At 42.2% G+C, this 19,244-nt stretch overlaps 1 long non-coding RNA gene across 1 annotated transcript; it reads left to right on the top strand.

Moving 5' to 3' along the window:
- Positions 1 to 676: 676 nt before the first annotated feature.
- On the top strand, positions 677 to 14,539 carry LOC128145658 (uncharacterized). Its single transcript, XR_008236537.1, has 4 exons — positions 677 to 992; positions 1,848 to 1,976; positions 10,813 to 10,902; positions 12,785 to 14,539. It is a non-coding gene; the product is annotated as an uncharacterized LOC128145658 (long non-coding RNA).
- The last annotated feature ends 4,705 nt before the right edge of the window (positions 14,540 to 19,244 follow it).

Here is a 19,244-nt window from a genome sequence, read left to right as displayed (position 1 = left end):
TCTCAGTGCTTCATGTTCCCTTCTGCCAGTGACAATTCTTCTTGAACTCAGTATATTAAATGTTTCCTCAGCTTGTACTCGTCCCTTGAGGAAAGCTCATGTTCTGCTTTCACCACTAAAAATAATTGTGTGTATAAATCCAGCGACAGATGTCAGGAACTTATCTCCTTACCATGGCAGAACATGCCTCATCTATTCACCAGATCGGGGATTAGCTGGGGGGAAGGAGGAGCGGACATGAAGCTACGATGTTTGTCTCACTGTCTCGCTTAAAAGATTCGGCTGAAACAAAGGCGAAGAAGCAGGCACTCTGCCACCATTAGGCTCCAGAGTTAATGTGCCGCGGGGATGAGCGCGACGCAGCGCCCCAAACCGAGCTGACATAGGCAGAGGGCCCGTCCCCCGCTTGGGACCGCAGCTGCGGCCAGGAGCAGGCCCCGAGCCGGTCCCGGAGGTCGGCTTCGCGGGGCAAAGCCAGCTGCCCGCCCCCGGCCCTCACCGCCGCCCAACGGCTCGCCCCGCCCCGCCCCAACGCCCCTCCTGGGCGGGGCCCCGCGCGCCCGCGCGCGCTCTGCCGGAAGCAGCTGCCTCCCGACCGCCCCGCCTCTTTCCGGAAGCGGGTGCCGCCCGCCCGCCCACCACCGGCGGCCTGGCCTCTGCCCCGCCGCGCGCGCGCTCGCTCCTCTCCCCCCCGCCCCGCCTCCGCCTCCGCCGCGCGCCGCCCGGCGCCTGACTCCGTCTGGCGTGCGCGCGCGGGGAGGGGGGCGGGGCCGCGCCCGGTGACGCTCCTGCCTCTGCGGCGGCCGCCGGCGCGGCGCAGCCCGGCCCGGCCCCGCCCTCCGTGCCGTGGGCCGCGCGCGCGCGCGCCGCCGGCTCTGCGCGCGGGGGCGGCGCCAGGCGGCACCAGGGCTCCCCCCTCGCCCGCCCCGCCCTCCACTCCCCACTCGCTCCTCCAGCGGGCAGCGGAGCTCGCCCCGCCGACGCCGACGCAGGTGAGCCGGGGGCAGCGCGGGGGCGACGGGCCGCGCCGCCGGGAGCCGCCTGGCCACCGGGGGCTGGGGAGGGGAAGAGCGCGGGGACCCCTTCCCGCCCGCCCTCTCCCCTTCCCGCCCGCCGCCGGGGGAAGCGCTCCGGTGCGGGGGAAGCGGGCGGAAGGGGGCTTCCCGCGCCCGCCGCTTTCCTTCCCCGCCCGGGGCTCGGTGTCGGGGCGCGGCTGCCGCCCCCGGCCGGCGGTTTGTGCCTGCCGACCTCACCCCGCGGTGTGGGGAGAGGCGGGCGCGGCCGCGGGCGGGGCCCGCAGCCTCCCGCGGGGGCCCGCCGGCCGGCCGCTCCCTGAAGGTTACGGGCGCCGACCTTGGGGGGGCCTCCCGCCTCAGGCCTGCCGCTGCCCGCCCGGGCGCCGAGGGCAGCGGGGAGGGGGGCGGCGGGGCCGGCGGAGCCGCCGGCGTGGCGGGGCGGCGGGGTCTGGCCGCCTCCTGCTGCCGCGGGGCGAGGCAGGTGCGGCGTCCCCGTCCCCGGGGCGCGGGGTGACCGCGGCCAACACCCGCACCTGCGGAGGGCGGAGCGCGGCCGCGCCTTCGCCCGAACAAAGGGGCCGCGCCTCGGGGCCGGCGGGGGAGGGAGCCGGGGCACTCGTTCCCCGGCCCGGCCTGCCCGCGCCGGGCTGGACGGATCAGCCGCGGCGGCGGCGGCTCCTGCCGTGGCAGCGTATCAGACAGCGGCCGGGCGCCGGAGCCGCTGTGCGTGCGTGTGTCTGTGTGCGCGCGTTGCAGTCCGAGGATGAGTAAGAGCGGCGTTTCTGTAACGTTTAATTGCTGCTCGCTTTCGTGTGCTCTTCTTTTCTGTAGTGGTCTAGGTTAAAAGGCGTTGCCGGTAACTACAGCTTGTGCTTCCCTGCAACAAAAGGAAGAAGTACAATGTATGCCTATTGAGTTCTCTAAATAAAAGAGCCTTTCGACGCTCACGCCTTTGGTTAGGTAAATAATTTGGTGTTTACTTTGGGGCTTCTTTTAAATGGAAGTGAATAGCTTCAGCTCCTTCCCCTTAATTGAGCCTCTTTAAAAATGAAGATGTTAAGTGGGCCATCCTTATCCCAAGAGTCACCTGGAGAGAGGTTTTTATGTATGATCTGTGTGCCTGCTTTGTAGCATCGCTGAACTGTCCTGCCAAAATGTTTATTTTCAGACTCAAAATGACCCCAATGTTTTGTGTCAAGCTTGCATTTCCAATTCTCCTTGGAGAGGCACTTTGCATTCTGCAGTGAAAACCGTTATGCTTCCACGAGTGAAAGGGATGCATACCTCTGCTGGCATTTCGGTGTCTGAAGATAGGTTATGGAGAGGTCTGCACAAAAAGCTATCAGTCACTCTTTGTCTTTTCCAATGAAAGTTAAACTGAAAAGAGAGGAGCTCCTGGGAGAGGGGCTGCATGGACTGGGAGAAGATATTGGCATTCTATTAGTTATCACGAAAATAGTGATTATAACTGGATTCTTAATTAAAAATACTCATTCTTCTTTTCAGATGACTTATTTAATAGCACATATCTCAACATTTCACTTCTGGAAAATTGTGAGCATTCTTAATAGAATGAAGAACAACTATGTGATACGTAAATCTCTGATGTAGCTTTAAACCCTTTAGTCTGTGCTTTTGAGACACTTGTGAAACAGTTTTTGCGGAAGCCTCTGAATGGTAGAAGTTACAGGGATTGCCAGTGCTTGTGATGGTTACCTTCTTTTCTTATCTGTAAAAATGGGAGAATATGACATACTGTTGCACAAAAAGATCAAAAAAAGCCTTCAGTCCACTGCATGAGAGGTCAACTGTGAGCTTAAATAAGCTGTGATATTAAATAGTGAATGCATTCCTTTACTGCTGCAGAATCCTTGATCTCAGTCTTCGCTTTGTCATGTTCTTCTGAATTTGTGGAAGGGAAAAAATATAACCATTTTAAGGTGAAGTCAGTATTTTGAGTTGCGTGCACTTTGGCAATCTTGAAATAATGTAATTTTTTTTTTTTTTTTTTACAGACCTTAAAGAGAGAATCTTTAACTATGAAAGAGAAAGCTAGAATGTCTGCTAGCTGTGCATTTGTTATCTGTGTCACCTGTGGGCATGTACTCTTCACATAAATAATTGATAGAAATAGTAGGAATAGTAGGCTATTTGGGAAAAAAAAAATTGGGGTAGCAGGGCAGGGAGAGATGTGGCTGAGGGGATAAGGCAGTGCTGGCTAAAAGCAACCAAGGAAGAATAAAAGACCGTTAAGTAAGGGTTGTTGGAGACCTCGCAGTGGTCCATGTGTCTTCTGTATTCAGACTGACTTTCATAAGAACGGTTGTGTTCTTAACCTCAGTTAAGTCATGCACTGACATCCCTGCATATACTTTTTCTATGGGATTACCCTGAAACAGGTGTGTTCTGTCTAAGATGAGCTTTTACTCCTGTTAAATTTCAAGTGCATCTGACTTGCAAGAAAACAATTCCTGAGGCAAAGGCTGTTGCTGTCTTAGAAACTGATGTATGGCAGTCTCCGTTATCAAAGAATAATGTAGGTACAGGGTCTTGTTACATAAAAAGTTGTTTAGGCAACTGCATTTTGGCTAATTGCCAACAGCATTATTTTCCCTGCAGTTTCACAATTGAAGAACAAATAATTGTATGAGAAAAATGCTGGAACTTTGTGATTAGATTTGTTTGTTTTGACACCCTAGCAAGGGCTATTAGGATATAGTGGTCCTGGGAATAAGTTGCTGATCACATGTGTTCTAGACAGGGAACTCCCCACAGCCTTGAGAGTGCTTACAGCCAGCTTATGGTAAATTTCTAATGGCTCCAAGCTATTGAAATTACTTTGCATCTAAATTGAAATCTATTTTAGGTGAACAAGGTAGTTTGGTAGGCTAGTGACAGCATTCTTGTGAAGATATTAAAGCCTGCCCACATCACACACGCAATTATGGGACAACTGTTTTAAGTCTCCTTCCTACCTTATGAAGAATTCATGTGAGGGACCAAGAAAATAGAACAGTTGGTATAATTACTGTGCATACACTGAACGTTCTACAAAATGTTTTACATTTTATAAATTACTAAGTAGGGAAGAAATGGTTATATGTTATTAGTGTGTTGCAGTACTTAAAATCAGCTCTCAGGGTAGTTCTAAAATGTTATTGGTAAGTCTTACTGTCTGCAGAATCTGAAATTACTTATAGTCCTTGTGGATGTAAAGAACTTAGAGTCACTTTAACTATAGCAAATGTGCCTTGCAGACAGACCAGGGAGTTATTAAATCCTGGTTTGCTTCTTGTCATGTTTTCTTAACTATTGTGACTTGGAGTGAGCACCTACCAACCAAGGATTTGTCAGTGGGCACAGCTGCTTGTCGAATCTCTTTGGTAGATGTGCAACCCACAACCATCAGGTTAGGCTTATACTCTTGAGTCTTAGAATTGCTATGCAGCAGCAAAAAAAAAATCTGAAATTCCTACAGAAAAAACAGGACTGGATTGAGGGTTGGGAGCAAGTTGGAAAGAACATAGTGTAGGCTCAGTAACGCTGCCTTAGAACGACCCAATGAGAGAATTAATTGCCTTTGCCTAGAGGGTGGCCTAGTATTTACTACTAGTGTTTTGTTTAGGATTAGTTTTGTGTCTATCAAAATTCCCAGCACCTTTAGGGCAATAGATTGGTAGCGCTGAAGTGTCTAGGCTATGTGTAGAGGGGAAAAATGGAGAAAGAGGTGTGTAGGAGAGGTTAGACAACATAAAGAGATGTAATGAAAAAGACAGTTACTATAGAGAATTCAAAATAAGCTATGCTGTAATCAGTTTATAATGCTAATATGGAGAGGAGCCAAGAATGCAAAGAAGGTAGTACAAACAAGAGATATAAAGAGAGTTGGTTGCATAGTAACTCTGCAGTCGTTACTGTAGCAGAATTGATGATGCTTATTTTGTGATATTGGCTCCTTAGTTCAAGCAATTACAATATACATTGAATTCCTACCAGTACAGTTCATTTAATGTATTGTATTTTTCTCTATAACAGTAAGTTTACTACATCATTTGATGCAAGAGTGTGGGAAAGTCTGGTGTGGTGGCCCACAAGGTTTCATTAAAAAATGGCATGTAAATACGCTGTATGACCAAACAAGTATTCCTGCAAATTATGGAAAATGTGATTTTGCGAAGGAGCTTGGCACCTGTGCTTAGTAGGTAGGTAGCAGGGATCAGCCATGCATTCAGGCCTTGGTACCTGTTTCATTTTACTCTCTGAAATGCTAACTTAATACCCTTCTGTGCCACTGTTAGACTTGGTCTTTAACTCTGATCCTTGTCTATAGCAGTCTGAGAATGCTTATGTATAACACCCACATATAGGCAGGCAGAAATGTTTCCGTCAATGTTAAACAGAGTGCAGTAAACATGGAAGTCTTCCAGATGTGAAACTTCTGTGAAGAGTGTTAAAAGCCAGCTATGTGTGGTATAGTCCTTCTCTTTGCTAGTACTCCCATTCAAGCCCATCAGACAGTGCAGAGTAAAGCTCATCTGTCATTTCAGGGCTGTACCAGTGTAGTCCTGTTGGTATAGCTGTGCTGTTTCCTGAAAGAGCTTTTAGTATGGAAGTAGTTAATTCCAGCAACACTTTCCCTGGTGGGATTTATTTCAGACCTCAAAATAAAAGAAACTATACAGACAGGAGAACAATGTTAATGTGATAGACTTCTGCAGGCATGCTGTGTCAGTCACAAAACCCACCCTTGACTGGTGAGGTCACGCCACGGAAGTTGTTTGAGTAGATGGACCCAAGAAGCTCATCCTTAACCATCTGTCACTGTTACCTATGGAGATCAAAGTAAGCAAAATCAGATACTGAATTAAGGTGGTTATTGTGTGGAAGAGCTATTTTGGTATGACACCACTAAATTATAAAATTTTTACACACTTAACCACCTAAATCAATTCCACCTTTGTAGTGTAACATGCAAATAAAGCTTCATTCCAATCCTTGGAACTCTTATATTTTAAGAAATAACTCTCTAAATTGCACACTCTTAACAACTGGTTTCTGCAAGATCAAAATTTATATTTAACAATATCCAATTTAAGAGTTCATTGCAGTGCTTCAGTGACTGGTCCAGTATGGTCATGACTGGTAGCTCAGTACACCTTATTGCAACTTGAATTCTCTGACTTTTTATATGTTTACCTTTTTTAAGTTGTCACTGATTTGAAAATGAATATGAAATTTGTTTTACATTGATATAGTTCACATTGTGAAGTCAGTGATGCAGCACTGGTCTGTATGAGTACGATTTGTTAAAGCATCTTTCCTTCATGCTCCAAGTTGTGTATTTTTTGTCTGCTGCTGCTCAGGCATGATGGCTTTGAGATTCCAGTTCATTCATATGCACTGGAAGTAAGGTATAATAAAACAGGAAAACTTAACCTAGAAGGAAAACACAGCACTCTGGACTCCTCTATACAGTTCAGTATTGTAATTCAGAATTTAAAGAGCAGATGCATTAGGCTAAATATCAGAAGCAGAGCAGCCTTGCAGAGAAGGACTTGGGAGTATTGGTGGATGAAAAACTGAATATGACCCCGCAACGTGCACTCGCAGCCCAGAAAGCCAATCGCATTCTGGGCTGCATCACAAGAAGCATGACCAGCAGGTCGAGGGAGGTGATTCTGCTCTCGTGAGACCCCACCTAGAGTACTGTGCTGAACTCTGGGGCCCCCAACATAAGAAGGACATGGACCTGCTTGAGGGGGTCCAGAGGAGGGCCACAAAGGTGATCAGAGGGCTGGAGCACCTCCCCTATGAAGACAGGCTGAGACAGTTGGGGTTGTTCAGCCTGGAGAAGAGAAGGCTCTGGGGAGACCTTATAGCAGCCTTCTAGTACCTAAAGGGGGCCTACAGAAAAGATGGGGAGGGACTCTTTATCAGGGAGTGTAGTGATAGGACAAGGGGGTAATGGTTTTAAATTGAAAGAAGGTAGATTTAGATTAGCTGTAAGGAAGAAGTTCTTCACTGTGAGGGTGGTGAGGCACTGGACCAGGTTGCCCAGAGAGGCTGTGGATGCCCCATCCCTGGAATTGTTCAAGGCCAGGTTGGATGGGGCTTTGAGCAACCTGGTCTAGTGGAAGGTGTCCCTGCTCATGGCAGGGGGGTTGGAACTAGATGGTCTTTAAGGTCCCTTCCAACCCAAACTGTTCTATGATTCTGTGAACTGCTTTCTGCTAAGCAAGTTCACCCTCTAAAATATTATTAATTGGTTAATGTTACAAGGAAGAAAAGATGGCTACATGTAACTTTCATAATGAAATTTGGTGTGGCCTGCAACATTTTGGAGTACCCGGGTAGGAAGGCGCCCACTGACTTGAAATGCATAAAATGCTAGTACTTGATTGTTTTTCCCTGTTTGACGAAGACTGTGATAAGAACAATAATGAAAAAGTAAAAGACCATGATAAAGAACAATAAGAAAGCTGCTAGTCTGAATTATTAATTTGGTTTGCATCAGTACTCATTTTGTTTTAGTGGATAGCGTAATATAAAGGACTGGTTTTAGAACAATTAAAAAAAAATAGGTGCATTTGTTTCAGAAATATTAAAAAGGGTGAAGTTAACCACATGATTTTTCCAGATGCAGTGTTCGTTCTGGGAAGAACTTGTCTTGGGTATGGTTGTGCCACAACACTTAGGCAGGAACTGTTGCTGTGTTTTGGACTTGGAGGAGTTAAATTCCAAATCCTAATCCAAGCTATGTCTCAGTCCTCTTTCTTACATCTTGTTTTGATAATATCTTGGATCTTTAGTGATGATCTCAACTTTTTACCCGTCTGCTACTGCTGCGAGGGGAAAATACTTGCTTTTAACCAATATATATTGTACATCTTTAATGTCTCTGTGCTTTGTTAAAGAATTGCATTGCAGGCATTGCCAACTGGTATTTCCTGTGTTCAGAGCAAGGGAGGTTATAGTTTGTACATTGATGGTGTTCTTCAAAAGGCCAGTAGCTGACCCACAAAATATTTTAGGAAAGCTTGTGTGCATACTCCCATGCAACTGGCTCCCTGTCAATCACTAACTTTGGACATGTAGTTATTAGTTTTACTGATGGGCTTACAGTTACGCTTAAAGGAAAGATTTTACAGTGCAGCTGGTCACCAAAATGCTAGAATTTCTCAACTCCTCTTTGCCCAAGACCCAAAGAGTGAGATATGAAATGTTTAGAATCATTCAAAAACTGTAGAAGGTCTAGATTTTTATTTTGAGAAACTTCTTTACTGTCCTGTCTCTTTAAAGTTTTTCATTGGATCTTATTGGGAAAGTTGATCTTTTTAGGTAACTTGCATTGGCACATGTTGAACTTTTCTAGTAGAAGAGCATCTTTTTCTTAAGATTAAATGAAGGTTAACCTATATCTGTTGCATTTTCTGTATTGCAAAGGTTAAGCTTTATAGCTCTTGCAGTCAAAATGGATAGAGGAATGAAATAGTCTAACAAAAGCATTCTTCTCTTCAAGGTATATGAGTTAGAACTGAGGCCATGTGTATAACATGCATAGTTTAAGTGAGTTTCTTCAGGCTGGAGTATTCTGAAAAGCATTGCAAAAGCAAATTAGTTCTAGTCATCTTAAGTGTAAATTTTAAGAAAACCATCCATTGCTTGAGGAGCAAAGTTTTATATTGTAATCTTTCTAATAGGTTTTACTACAATTTTAGGAGGTAAGACTTTTTTACAGATATGGGTAAACATAATTCTGGGAGGAGAGACTGAAGCAGAAACAATCCTGTAGCCAAATACTAGGTTGTTTGGGTTTTCTTTTTAAATATGAACAGTGAAATACAATGTGATAAAATACTGAAATGGTCATAACTAACCCAGTCAGGATGGCATAGTTATTCTTGGTTTGACAGTAGTTTGAAGGAGACATTTTCAGGAACATAATTTCTGTTTCTCAACAGACTAAGATCTTTCATGCTGACCGTTATCTGTGAATAACAGGAATGGGTTTTAACAACACTAACTTTTCCAGACTTTATGCAGGACTCTGACTGTGTTTGTATTAAGGTAAAAGAAATAAAGCCCTCGGGTTAAAAAACTGTAAAATTAGTTTCTGACTCTGTGGAGAACTGATGTTATTAGAAGTACTGCAGCTGAATTGGAAGTGTGCAGGTGACCAGCTGGAAATAAAATGTTTTCATAAGTCAGCAGCAGTGAAGATTTTGTAGGCCAGAGGAAATCCGGTATTACACCATGCAATATTGAAAAGGTATTAGGTCACATACTTCTCACTGGAATTTAAAAGTTCATGTGTACAGAAAGGAATACAGCTCACACTTGGTAGTGTTTAGTGTTGCAACATGTGTAGAATTAAATCAATGAAATGTTGATTAAGATATCAGATTTCACCATAGACAGACTTCTTTGTAGTTCTTCCCTGAGGAGACTGACCTTTAAAATAAACCGGATTTGGTCTGTGACCACCACTGGAATGCCTTTAGCTTTTGCATTGCATTTTTGGCCATAGGAAGAGAGACACACCTGAGACCCATCTAGTGATGTGCAATAGCGTACCATCCTTAATGGTGCCTTTTCCAAGACTCCTTGCCTTTGGAGTGTGGTTACAAAACTAATTTTTAGGTTGTTTATCAGATGTTTTTGATAGCTGCTTCACTTGATTACCCAGATAGATTACTTGATACCCAAATGAATGTTATGCTTGCTTCTGTGTTCAGAAATTGATCCATGATTTTCACATACATTGCTGTATAAAGAACATTTTTTAGATAGCTTGTTCTGTTAAAACTTAGAACTTATACACTTACATTCTTGTAAGTCATTTAACAGTTCTGCAATGTTCTGAATTATCATGCATGATGAGGTATAAGAATTAAAATAGGAACAAAAAGCATTTTTAAAAAGTTACTACTTTACAATTTGAGAGCATTTAACTTGGAAATACATTCTGTGGTACTGCAAGAAAAGTCTGATCAGTATTTTAAGCAGGGCAAGGTCAAAATCACCTTGCACTGTCACTTAATGTGGAAACTGATAAATTGACCTGAATATTAATAATTTCATACTAAGTTCATGAACTAAATGCCATCTATGTCTAGCTACTGCATGTTTTATGCCCACAATATGTGAAATAGCCATGAAACTCTACCATGTATCATATGATTGGCAAGCATATATTGAACTAAAAGGCAGTTAATTGCTGGATTGGGTCTTTTAGGTCTACTAGATTGACTCTACCGATTTTTCAAATCATAGATCTAATAGTTTTAGAACAAACAGCATCTAAAAATAGGGACATATCAGACTAAACAGTGTTTCAACTTCATGAATGCTGTATTACCATGCAACATCAGGTCTATAACTCTTGTGTCCTTGAATCACCTACTCAAAAGGTTAATTACAAGTCTTTGTGTGTTTGCAAATCAGTCTCATTCAGTGAGTTATGCATATGAAATCCTCTTCCCCTGAATAAAACAGAAAAATGATTAGGATTTTAGGAGGAGCAATTTGCTCTGCATAGAATGTAAACAGGAGGAGAAGTTACTGGAACAAAATATGGCTACAAAAGTAATGCTCTTGCAATACTACTACAAAAGAGAACTTATGCATTTGTAATTGGGTGGTAAAACAGATGGCGAAGTCATAAAATGAATGAAGTAACTGAGTTTGCCAAGTCAGATTTCACTAATGAAATTTATTTGCTACAGCTGGATGAATCCTTAGAGGAATAAAAGGATTTTTTTGAAATGCAAAATCCAACATGCTTCTATTTTATTAGGTTCCATTTGGCTGGCGTATTGATGCAGTCTACCTGTGGGGAGAGAGAACGCTTGCCTGTATTTGTGAAGAGGAGACAGAGAATTTGGTGGTACCTGCTTCTTGATGTCTCTTGCTTAATGACCTGTGTTCGGTCCTGTGTGTTTGCACCATTTGTGCAGCGGCCTTTGATAAAAATGTGCTTGCACCTGCTGGAGCACTTGTTCCCTGCATCCTTCATTGCCAGCAGCCAATTAATAAAATGTGAAGGATAATGTATTTTGGTATTCCTACTCTGCTTTTGTTGAAACTTCATCCAGCTAGGCACTAACCACATGGAAGAAGGCAGTGCCTGCCTCAAATGCTTTATTTGAAAGCTTAAACTTTTTCTATGTCAAGAATTTCATAGGAGTGTTATTCAAACAAGGCTCCTGTGTTCATTCTGTCTGTGCTAATACCTTGAAAGAATTTAAGGGTGTTCATGTGAGTTTTCACCGTAATACTATATGACTGGCTAATGAGGCAAAGTAAGTTGTTTTGAGCAGGATCAACTCCCTGACCTATCAGCATCAGAACTTGTCTCACTGTGAAGCGAGATGGCTGCAACACAAGGCGGCTGCTTCTGCCAGCCGGAACCCTAACCTATAGAAGGGATGTGGATGGCATCCCTTCTGTAGATTCCATAACAGTGTTGAGTGCAGCCTGCGTGAGCCTAGTGGAAGCTCGTTTTTGCTTTGCAGATACCATTTGTTTCTAGATTTCTCTGTCACGTGTTTACTTTCCTGCCTATAGAGCAGTGAAACTATTTGGGTGGAGTTTTGGGTTTGGTGAGTGTGGATCTTAAGTCATCCTTTCTGGCTGTAATAATAACTATATGGATATTTGCTTTTCCTAGAAAATACACATCTGATATTCTGAACTTCTAACTAAAGGAAGAGTATAGGGTTGTTAACAATAAATAAGATACTTGTTTTAGAGGGAACCTGATTTATGGACTTGTTCTGCCAAACCTTATTTTTCAAGTATGTCTTTTGGAAGCCTTTTTCAGACTTTGTTTAAAGAATTTACTTCATCAAGCCAATTCAAAATGCTTACATTTAAATCTTCCTTAAATTTCTTCAGTGAATGTTGAAGTCTAAGTGTACAGGGGCAAAAAGGACACAGTGATGTGATTGAGATTTCTTTTGAAGCATGGTTGACAAAAACCCTGGGTTTATGATACTGAATATGCTGTGGGCAACTTTTGAATACAGAGCTCTTGAACTGCTTTTAAAAGTGAACTGCTGAGGCTCATGCTGCAAGCTCTGGCATATTGCCTTCAAGGGAACTCCATTTTTGTTGCTTTCCAGAATAGCTGGAAGCAGCAGCTCTGTGCAAGTGTGAGTGATGCCTGACTTATCAGTCAAAAGTTAGCTTCCAAATGTGCTTTCGTGCACTTGAAACACAGGGTGAAAATGGCTGTAGCGAGTATGTCTTAGGTGACACTAGCTCAAATGTGTCCTTGAAGTGCTTCCCTCAGTTGAACAGCACTAACTTAAGACCCTGAGATGTTCATCCTTGTATGCTATGCATTGCCTCTTACATTTTATGAAGGGGGAAAAAAGTGTCTTTGTTCTATATCAAATGCTGAATAAAATTCAGTAGTAGCAGGTGCTTTACATAGGAGCTCCCATGAATGTGACTTGACTTTTGTCAGGAGGCTTGATTATGGGTATTTGGTATGGGAGCCTCTTCTGCAGATGTCCCCCTCTTCTGTTTAAGCCCATCATTCCTCCTTAGATTTGCTTATGCTAGAAAATTGGCTGTAGTACCATTGTACCTGTTTGTCTGTCTTGCTTCTGAATCCATGCAAGTCTCTAGTGTGGGTAGCTTTGACAGGCTAGTGATGTGTAATTGTTCATTCTTCTACCATGACTGCCATTACTGTTAATTCTCTCCTCATGGTATATAAGGTTAAATCAATACAAAATGAATGTCTTCTGTTAACATTCTAGATTACAGACCTCCATGTTTAGAAATTTAATCTAAGAGAAGACATGACTCTTACACTTTGTGTTAAGGCAACACTTCAACACTGTCAACCTCAGAAAGCTAAGTTCCCTCAGTGATTAGAATAGACTGTGATAGGGCACCAGCCACGTACTGAACTTGAGGAAGCAGAAACACTATTCTAGACTGTCATGTAAATATGTATATTACCAAAATTACATCACAGTGTAACTTTAGTCAAACTATGAAAACAAGCTAGCTGCTTGTGTTAACCTAGGTGCTGTGCTTGAGTTTGCTGCTTTTCCCACTGATCTCTGGATCAGTCCAGATAAACCATTGCAAGTGTCTAGAATTCTTCCAAATGTCCTGTAACAGTCATCACATAACTTATAAAAAGGGAGGAATCTTCAACAGGTGCTAAATTATGGTTGAGGAACTTTGACACTTGCATTGTTTTTCCACAGTGTTTATAGACTGGAGGTGCTGCAGTTCAGCTTTCCCTATGGTCAGCTCTGTGTTTTTCTGGTCTGTCTTTAGTGCCAGCAAGCTTGTTTAGGTAGCTAATCTGTCCAAAAACCAGTATAGGTTAATTTTTGGCTAGATCAACTTCCAAACTGCTTTGCTACCTAGTTGTTGCAAACACCAGTGCTACTGGAAGGAAGGATATGGCAGTATCAGTCAGACTGTTGCAGGTTCAGTTTATATCAGCCTTGCAGACATACATGATTGGGCTCAAGTGTGTGTTTTGTCAGCTCTTTCTGTGGACAATTATGTAGCTGCTTCATTTTCTTCTCAGTACACTGCAAGGTTTAAAATCTTAAGACCTTGATTTTGTTCCAGACTATTTCTGCTATTCAGTTTGTCAGGGTTTTCTTGCGCTGTTCCATATGGATTTCAAGAAATTTCTTTATGGAAGTGCCTCCGCAGAAGTCATCTTGTGGGATGCCAAAGAGGCTTTTTGGAAACTAAAGGCTGAAATGATGACTTAAAACATATGGAATACATATCTAGTCTCAATTCAGAAGCTGCTGCATAGTTCATGGCTATGCCCAGAAGCTGGCACTAAGGCCCTGTGGAGCCTTGGGGAGACTGCTGGAAGGCTGTGTACTTGTTTACTGTTTGCTAGTGGTTTAATGATTACTTGTTGGAGGGATCGCAATTCTTGTGATGATGTCTTAAGAGTACAGAGCTGCGGGTGTTTGGGACCACTGTTCTTTGTAGCAGCGTGATGTAATTTATAGGATGGATGGGGCCTCAGTTACTTGGTGAAGAGTTCACTGGTTGACTCTTCCAGTTTCAGTGCCTGGATATAGTTACAGTTTGAAGTACCTGCCTCAAGAAGCCAGGACATGTAGGTCTTTTGCCTGAGGAGATTTGCTGCTGCTGAAAGATAGAGCTTAAGTCAGTTTTCTACTGTTTACTTTTCTTAGTAAATATGTAGTCACCTTAGTAAGTTTGTTTTGTGGGTGTGGGAGAGACAATTACCTTTTCTGGTGTGCACTTAGCTTTGGAAAGAAGCGTTCTTACCAAACCTCAGATGTGGTTTAACTGCATGTTAAAGTCATGGGAAGCTATGAATCCTAATTCCCAGTTAAACATGTTTATGTCAAAGGATTATTTTCAGGAGAAAGGAAAGGACTTATTGTGAAAGCATTTCTAACTTGTTCTGAGGTTGAGGTTCAGGTGGCCTGTTTCATTGTCTAATGAGACTGGTCATTTCTAAGGTAGGTTTGAATATTTGGGTTCAGTTTCCTCCTTTAGGCTACTACATAGAATTTATAGTGATTATTTAATATTTTAAATATTTGTTCTACCTTAATAAAATACTGATGTTACTTCATGCAGAGCTTGACAGATGTTGCATGTTTAAACTGTAATAAAAACACTAGTCAAACTTGAGACATGGAATGACACTTATTACAATAATGCTGATCTAACCTAAAAAACTTCCTTACTCTCCAGTTCTTAAAACAGCTGGCATCATGTATCCCATCCTATGTCCTCATGTATCCTATCTATTTCGGGGTCATGGGGTGTTTCTGCTGATCTAGTTTGAATATTGTAATTGGAAACAGCTGTTGGGAGGGTTAGACTCTGCTTGCCTGGAGTTGCCTCCCTCCATTTCCAGGAACATTTTTGTTGCAGGAATATCTGAGTCATTCCTGAGGTGTCTTCCAGATATTTTGTATCTAGTATGCTATTCTGCGCTGATCATTTTCAAACAGTACATTCTCAAGTATAATTTTGCTGTTGTTAACCAAGCTGAAACTACTGGACTCAGTGAAGTAACTGGATGAAATGGTGATATTTTAATAACAGAGAAGATCATATTGCTTGATGGTCCCTGGGGACATGAAATATGTTGCCACTTTTTAAAATTCTTGGTCCTGTGCTTTTTCTCAGAAAGCTGAACTTGTAATTTTTAGGTCATGCGAGGCAACAGAGTTGCAAATGACTCTGTGGGAATTAACAAACTTTGGAGGATATTCAAACTCACTTTAGAAGATGGGGTTACTGTCAAATAAGTACTATACATCTTCACTTCAGAATGAGATAAAAAGTTGTAGCTAATGTTGCTGGAGGTGATAGATTATACTAAGTGTAAAGTACGGAGTAGTGCAGGTATTAGTTTCTTCAATTAAAAAAAAATTATCCAGTTATTTGTTTAGAAGAACATGAGTCTCCATTACTAAATTTTCTTTAATTGTTCAGTAAGTGATTGATAAAATATTTTGCTTTTCTGGAAGTATTCTGGTCAAAGCATACTAACTGTAGTTCTTAATATTGTGCAGGTAGCTCACATACATCAATTAAATTATTCCTGTTCCTTCAAATGTATCAAATTCTAACTCAGTTAAAAAACAGAGTAAAAGCAGGTGCTGTGATGTATCAGCTACCGGTTGTAATTGATGCTTATTATATAAAACAGTCTTGAGGGAAGAAAGTTACTCATCATAAAAGTGAGTGGGTAATGAGGTTAATATGACAGTCTTGCAAATCTTTATGTAATCTTCTCTTAAAGGAAAGGAAACAAAAGAACTGGAATTCAGTTTTGATGTCATAGTTTTATGAAGGCTATAAAGATAACAATATAAGAAATTGTTTTGTAATTGAAGAAAAGCACCACTATCTCTACTTATTAACTAGAATCTACTGTGCTAACTGTACCAACTATCTTTAAACACAAAGCTATGTTTAACTAGTCCCCTTCAAACAAATGCCTGCAGCAAATCAAAGTCCTCCTGTTAAGGACAACTGCGTTTTCACAAAGCCTGCATTCAGCTTTATGTATAGGACTGCAGAAGATGCCAGCTGAATTTGTGCCTGTAATGATGTGACTTCGGTGTAATGCTTCTCCTTCCCTGGTCTGCTGTCATTGACATTGCCTTTGCGAGACTCCAGGGGATCAAAATGGGCAGAGTAGCTTCTTGACCTCTTTTAGTCACATTCTCTAAGAAAATGAGTCTGATTGTATGCTCTGTTCTTTGTTAGTTCTTGGCCTACTGGCCAGTTTGGGGTACATTTTGACAGAGGTTTAGGTGGCTTGGATGTGATTGCTCCCATAAATTTCCTGAATATGTGCTGCTGGCTAAAGAGGGAGAAATCTGTACCAGTGCTTCCTGTGAAGGAAAGGAAGCAAGCTGAGCTGGATGTCGCCCCATTTGGGCTGGTACACAGCTACTCTGTTGGCCACTTTTTTGCTCCCTTGTAGTGTATCAATGTTGGGATTATTGCATTGAGGAGGGATGTAGAGGACAAATGGCACAGATATGTAAGGAAGCATGGTTTGATTAATTATTTTGGAGCAAGTTATTCTGTAAGAAAAAGCCATCTGAGAAATAGGACAAATTAAGAGGAGCTTTTTGAATTTGATCAGATGAGCAAGATGAATGAGGGGATAAAAACCATAAGGTTTTTTCACCCATGAGCATATTTTTAGGTCTCAATTTATTGGGCTGAAGAAGGGGAGGACAAAATAAAGACTAATGTAGAGAGATCAAGGATTCCTGCTAATTTTTTTTTTTCCTTCTTCCCTACCATGTGTTTGCAAAGGTATCTTCCCTGAAAATATTGTCCCTGCAGATGAAACCCCCTTTTTTTTTTTTGTGCTGGCACCTGATCATCTTTCTTACTTTCATGGATCTGGATAACCACTCTGTGCTCCAGGACTTTATGCAGCAGTTAACATGATGCTTGCTGTGTCCAAGTCTGTTACAGGAGCACTTTCCAACTCGCTTCTCTGGTGGGTGGAGCTGAATGTTGTGTTTAAATCCATGGTGGACCAGAGATAACATTGTATTTCTTGCACAGAGGACCTTCTATGTAAGGTGTGAAACTCTGGAGAAGTTAGTATTGACACGGGTAGAAGCCAGTCACTCAAGACGGACAACAGTTTTCCAACTCCAGGTACAAGTTCCTGTTGCTACATCTTAATCATGTAGGATGATCTTAAAAGTTATTTAGCTACCTACTTGTCTTTCCCTTGACCAGTTTTCTAGACTGTTGGACAAGATGCCGTTGCTGATGCTAACATGAATTGTAATTCCTGTTCCTGCCGTTCGTATTTAATCTAATCGCTCCCTAACCTGGCTCTACAAAAATGATCCTGGCTCCAACTGGAAGCCTCCCATTAAATGGAGCTCAGAATTGTGGAGGTGGTTATCTGCAAGCAGGCAATAAGCAGCTGTAGGAGCTTTGAGAACTGCTTATATTGGCTGAGCAGCCACTGAGATTCATTTTTTTGTGCCCTTATCTGCTCAAGCTTGTTGGGAAGGGGCAGTTTCCTAGGAGTTTATCTGCAGCAGAGGTGAGGACTGATCCGTAGCATGGTGGTTAGACAATGCTTTCGCCCTTCTGCGTGAAGGCATGGCAGTACATCGTTGAGCCAGTTAAGCTTTCATTTCCCTTCCAACTCCTTGGACTACACAAAGAACTGTTTAAAAATAAATTTTCATATATGCCATCAGATGTATTGCTGCAATGGGGATTACTAATGGGTGTGGTAAAAAGCTGACCTGTATAAATGGATAATACAGCTATTGACAACACCCTGCTTGGCTCTGTGTGAAGCTCTGTGCTGTAGGGTGATGTAGGATTCTACTGCAGGTTAAGCCTGTATTTATCTTGTGACCTCCAAACAATTTTGCACTGTGAAGATTGAAAAAAAAAAAAAAAAATCAGAGTACACATAACATGGAAGTATGCTTTTTTTGAGCTTCATACAATAGGGTTCTTGCCACAGTCTCTGCCAGTTTTATCATAATTATAAAGTAGGACAATTCAGAAGCTAGATATGACCTAAATTAATACTTCTTAAGAAAATAAGTCAGACTACATAAATTAAAGGTAGAAAAACTTACTTTGCATGAAACTTCATCTCAGGTGTTTTACTGTTAAAACTGGAATCTATGTTCCTCTTTGCTTTTGAAAGCAGACTGAAACAGAAGTATGTGGCAGTAGCTTAAAACTTATTACTTTCAAGGTCTTTCTGCTCTCTGGCAGAATACTTGCTCTGAAGCAGTCTCTCTGGATTGGGTGTTTGCACAGTATCAGACTGTACTTGCTTTGTTTGTAACTTATGGCTCTCTTCACACTGTCTACCATTCAGCAGGCCTGAATTTTGTCAGCACTATATCTTTATTGGATTGTGAAGAACTTGAGAGCAAACTGACCTCCCTGAGCCTCCTTCCACTACAAAATGTGGCAGAGTATTTATGACAAGCTTATCTTTAAGATTTGAAGTCTGTGGTAGCATGAAGTTTTGCTGTCTTCAGTATCTTACTGGAATGTTGTTCACTGGCAGTTATTGATGACTTGATGACTCAGGATGCTGCTTTGACTGGTTGGGTCAGGTTTTTTAATTCCGAGTTTCTTTCTTTGACTCAGTCTTTTATGCTGCTTTGAAGGGGTGTTATCAAGGCTTCTGAAAATGATTGGCTGCCATAAAATCTTTCTGGTTAAAGAATTTTCAGTGAAAAGGAGCATCATCACTAACTTGATTATTTATAAGGATCTTATTGGTTGGACATCATTGTTTTGGCTTTTCAAGCATGTGTCAACTGTTGCACAAAGTACAAAAAGTGGCAGCTTCTCTTTGTCACACTGGGACACTACTTGTTGAATTGCAGCTTCTAGTAAAATATGAATTTTAACATTGCTCAATCTACTTAAAGACTGTAGGTTAATTTACAACAAATATTACTGTGAAACATTACTATTGTGTGTATGAGTTTTTTCACAGGTTGTAGTATTGATTTTGCGCAAACTCATCTGTCAGAGGTCCTGCTGAATTTGTTTGGACTTGTTCCAGTATAGAAGTGCTTATAGAAGAACTGTCTGGTTTGTTGCTTAGTAAGGTAGTATAGGTCATATCCAGGTATACTACTGCTTCAGTTTCTGTGCTTCTGAGAGTATGTATTGTAATCTAAACTTGGCAAACTGAGCTGTTGTCAGTTGATGACTGGA

The sequence above is a fragment of the Harpia harpyja genome, chromosome 1 (genome assembly GCF_026419915.1).
Source record: "Harpia harpyja isolate bHarHar1 chromosome 1, bHarHar1 primary haplotype, whole genome shotgun sequence".
Classification (NCBI taxonomy): domain Eukaryota; kingdom Metazoa; phylum Chordata; class Aves; order Accipitriformes; family Accipitridae; genus Harpia; species Harpia harpyja.
The sequence above is the reverse complement of the archived record's forward strand: the minus strand, read 5'-3'. Positions and strand labels throughout refer to the sequence as shown.